Source organism: Lygodium microphyllum, chromosome 16 (genome assembly GCF_053477565.2).
Source record: "Lygodium microphyllum isolate KBCC chromosome 16, Lygodium_microphyllum_v1.1.10, whole genome shotgun sequence".
Classification (NCBI taxonomy): domain Eukaryota; kingdom Viridiplantae; phylum Streptophyta; class Polypodiopsida; order Schizaeales; family Lygodiaceae; genus Lygodium; species Lygodium microphyllum.
Genome location: NC_141150.1, coordinates 142,277,196 through 142,281,958, shown reverse-complemented (window position 1 = coordinate 142,281,958; position 4,763 = coordinate 142,277,196). Strand labels below are relative to the sequence as shown.

The window sequence follows — 4,763 nt, the reverse complement described above, 5'->3', positions numbered from 1 at the left end:
ATCACTTTTGTATCACTTTCTCCTAAGATGTTTGAACACAATGTTTGTCTAGCAAGAATCTGGCCATGATAATCTTTCACAAAAAGAACTCTAAGGCTGTCAAACTAAAAAGTTTCTTTTTCTTGAACTCGCATTTCTTGATAATCATAACATTTCCTCTTCAAATTGAATACTTCAATGATCCACTTAAACTCTTTGGTGGTCATTAAGTAGGTTTCCCTAATAAGTTGTGACTCACACCATCCATGTTGGATGCATCCCATAAACCTTGGCGCCTTTAGTATGTGTCTTATGAGACAAGTAGTTTAAGAAGCTCAGAAGAGCATAACTCTCAAAAACAAAAGGATCCAACCATGTAGACATTTTCAAGTTATCATCACCCTTACTGCTATTGCCTCTCCATCCACAACTGATTGCATTTTTTGTCTTGTCTTTTCAACTAATTAGACATTCCATTTAAAGAGAAATCATTAACTATTTGAACTTAACATTGATTGCATTTAAGAAGAAACTACATGACAAGCTCATTGCTTTAGTAGTCTCGAAAAGATTATGAGTGCTTTCTAGGTTTCTAATAGGCTTACCCTTTGCTACATATTTTGTAAAATTTTGTATTTTGCTAGAAGAGCTCGATGGTCTTTTGTGGCTACATGTGTATGTACATGAAGGATGCAGCATTTGCAATTTGCAATGTTGCCTGCCCAGGACGCCATGGAATGGATACTAGAGGATCAAATGGCCGCCTCACGGCTCGATACTGTACGAATTCTGTCCATTCTTTCCTGCTATTAGAGATGCAGGACAGGAGGGATGATCATCATCATCAGCATCCATCGGATCGTCATTCCTACCAGCAGCATTTCTGCATTTCTACAAGTCCCAGCAGAGAGCTGGACTTGCAATCCATGGCTCCCCTTTGCATCCAATCGAATGCCAGGAAGGTGAAGCCAGAGTCGTTATGGACGCAGTACTTCAAAGATCCCTCGCAGTGGTGGAGCATTCGTAACAGCAAGGTTAGTTTGCCCCAATATATCTGATTATGACGTATTCGACCTCTGCAAAACATGAAATCTTGTGAGAACATGAAATCTTGTGAGTTCTCACAGAGACATGCCTTTTTTTTCTCTCTTTTTTCCCGTTCCACTGCAACTGCAGGCCAGGGCAAGGTCTCCAGATTTGAATCACAAAGTGACAGCAGAGGCCTTGTGGCTGGATTGCCGGTACAATCCAACCTCTGAAGAGCTCAGAAAAACTGAACCAATGTCGACCCTTGAATTGAGCGAAGGGGAGCCTCAAGAGCAGAAAGGAGCTGTCTTTCCAGAGGAGACTGCTCATGTCGTGGGACTTTTGAAGGCTTGTGCAAAGCAAAAGGATCTATCCAAGGGCACAAGGCTTCATGAGGACATTTGCAAACGCGGGTTACTTGAGGGAAGCCCCTATGTTGCAAGCACTTTAATAACTATGTATGCTAAATGTGGTGCTCTTGCAAAAGCACAGCAAGTGCTTGATGAACATGCTGTTCATGATAAATTCTCTTGGGCTGCACTGATTGCAGGATATACACAAAATGGCCACGGTGACAAAGCTCTAAAATGCTTTGATAAGATGCAGCATGAAGGTCACTTTCCTAATTTGGTCACTTTTGCATGTGCATTGAAAGCGTGTGCCAGTGTAGGAGCACTCGATAAGGGCAAACAAATTCATGATGAGACTGTCAGATTGGGGTGGTTGGAGAAATATATTGTGCTTGGCAATGCTTTGGTGGACATGTATGCCAAGTGTGGTGCACTTGCAAAAGCGCAGGAGGTCTTAGACGGGCTTCCTGTCCAAGAAGTAGTCACTTGGAATGCACTAATTGCGGGGTATGCAAAACATGGGCAAGGCAAGGAAGCATTGATATGTTTTGAGAAGATGAGACAAGTGGGGCACTCCCCCACTGCAGTCTCCTTTATTTGTGCCTTGAAAGCATGTGCCAATGTAGGAACACTTGACAAAGGCGAACAAATTTGTGATGAGATCGTTAGATTGGGGTGGCTAGGGAGAGATGTTGTGCTTGGCAATGCTATGGTGGATATGTTTGCTAAGTGTGGTGCATTTGCAAAAGCATGGAGAGTGTTGGACCAACTTCCAGTCCGCGATGTAGTCTCTTGGAGTGCACTGATTGCAGGGTATGCAAAACATGGGCAAGGGAAGGAAGCTCTAAAATGCTTTGATAAGATGCAACATGAGGGCCACTCCCCCACTGCAGTCACCTTTACATGTGCATTGAAAGCTTGTGCTAGTGTAAGAGCACTCAATAAGGGCGAACAAATTCATGATGAGATTGTCAGATTGGGGTTGTTGGAGAAAAATATTGTACTCGGCAATGCTTTGGTGGACATGTATGCCAAGTGTGGTGTACTTGCAAAAGCGCGGGAGGTCTTGGATGAGCTTCCTGTCCGTGACGTAGTGTCTTGGAGTGCACTTATTGCAGGGTATGCAAAACATGGGCAAGGGAAGGAAGCATTGAAATGTTTTGATAAGATGCGACATGAGGGGCATTTCCCCACTGCAGTCACCTTTATTTGTGCCTTGAAAGCATGTGCAGATGTAGGGGCAGTTGTAAAGGGTGAAGAAATTCATGATGAGATAAATAGACTGGGGTGGTTGGAGAGAGAGAGTGTCATTGGCAATTCAGTGGTGAATATGTATGCCAAGTGTGGTGCATTTACAAAAGCACGGGAAGTGTTTGATGAACTTCCTGTGCGGGATGTGGTCTCCTGGAGTGCACTAATTGCAGGATATGCAAGTCATGGCTGTAGTGCAGATGTGTTGGACTGTTTAGAACAGATGCAATGTGAGGGTGTGTCTCCAAACCCAGGTACCTTTGTTTGTGTGCTTAATGCATGCAGTCACTCAGGTCTACTGGATGAGGGCCAAATGTATTTTACAAAAATGAGTGCCAAATTTGGTGTCACACCAGATGTACAGCACCACTGTTGTATGGTTGATCTCTTTGGTCGTGCAGGGGAGTTTAAAAAGGCTTTAACAGTTATTGAAATGATGCCATCTAGTGATTATCTTCCACTCTGGATGGCTTTGTTGGGTGCTTGTCGGAAGTGGAAGAATGTGAGGCTTGGGAGACTAGCTTTTGATCGTATTCTTCAAATAGATAGAACTGATGCTTCCGCCTACATCTGTATGGCTAATATTTATGCAGCAGCTGGAATGCAAGAGGATGCAGGGGAGATTGAAGTCATGAGAATTTCAAATAAGGCTCAGAAGAAGCCTAGATGTTGTTGGTCGGTTGATGCCACAGGAAACACTCACTGCTTTTTAGTCGGGGACAAAAAGCACCCACAAAGCAAATGCATTTACAAGAAGCTACAACATCTTACAGAAAAAGAAGTCACAGCAGGGTTACTCTCCGAGCTTGGGTCTGGTTTCACAAAACATATCTGATGACATGAAGAAGGATGTCTGTGTGGGCATAGTGAGAAGTTGGCAATTGCCTGATCAACTACACCAGAAGGGTCAACTATAAGTGTTGTTAAGAATATGCAGGTCTGTAACGATTGCCATAGAGCTACAGAACTCACATATGAAAATAGAGAAGCGAAAAGTTGTGGTCAGAGATGCTAACCGTGTTCATATCTTTAAACATGGAAAATGTTTTGTAAGAACTGTTGGTAATCAAACTCTTACATGTAAAGCCTGTTCCATTTAATTCTCTTACATGTGAAGATATTATTTTGTTGTCCTATTGACCCACTTTCTGACCCAAGGCTATTTATGCATTTCCCTTACTGTGCTTTACTTGCATGCTACTTTTTACTTCCTCAATTCTTGAAGTTTCATAGCTCCTGTCCAGATCATATACTCATACTCTTTATTCTCCTCTCTATATGTAGCAGAAGCGCAACCGATCTTTGACCATTGTATGTGATCGGTTGTGGGGAGGGACATGAACTGTCAACGGTTGCAAGGCTTTCCTAGCTCAGGTTTGGTCACAGGACTTCCAAAGTTCAAAATGACAAAGCTATCATGTATATATGGTGCTTGGTAGTTAGCGAAGCACGCTTGCAGGCCATTTCCGAAGGAGAGGAAGAGAGCATGGAGAGTACTACAGCTGATTCACATGGTTATATGGACAGCTTCACATCCTAAGATGAGTGGGCTGCGTTATTATTTCTCTTTCATTGATGACAACACACAGAAACCTTGGGTTTATTTTCTGTGTGAGAAATTAGAGGTCTTTGGAAAGTGTAAAATCTGTCACACTAAGGGGAAGAGTGGGTAGTAGTTACTATCCATTCAGATGGATGTCCAAGGAATTCAATTCTTATTTGGATTTGCATGGCATTCAATAGCAGGTTTCATGTGCATACACAGCTCAGTGAAATGGTGTTGCAGAGCACAAAAATCACAGCATTGCAGAGTTTGGAAGGGTTCTCTTGAATGAGAGGCATATGCCTAGATATTTTGGGATAGAAATAGTGTAATATGCAGTCTAAATTATGCATAGGACACCCATCACAGCAGTACATGATAAAACTCTTGAGGAGATGTATTAAGGAAGGAAGCTATATTTGTGACACTTCAAGTGCTGGGGTGCATCCGTTATGTGCATATTCCCGACATGAAGAGGAATAAGTTGGATCCCAGGGCCAAAAAGTGTGTACTTATGGGGTATGCTACTGAATCAAAGGGCTATAGATGCTATAACCTTGTAACTTGCAAGCTACACATTAGTGGGGATGTTGTTTTTGATGAGCTTGCTAGTT

At 42.6% G+C, this 4,763-nt stretch overlaps 1 pseudogene across 1 annotated transcript; it reads left to right on the top strand.

The window, feature by feature from the left end:
• Positions 1–615: 615 nt before the first annotated feature.
• LOC148023523 (pentatricopeptide repeat-containing protein At2g33680-like) lies at positions 616–3,785 on the top strand (annotated as a pseudogene). Its single transcript, XR_015693658.1, has 2 exons — positions 616–1,013; positions 1,156–3,785. The product of XR_015693658.1 is annotated as a pentatricopeptide repeat-containing protein At2g33680-like (transcript).
• The last annotated feature ends 978 nt before the right edge of the window (positions 3,786–4,763 follow it).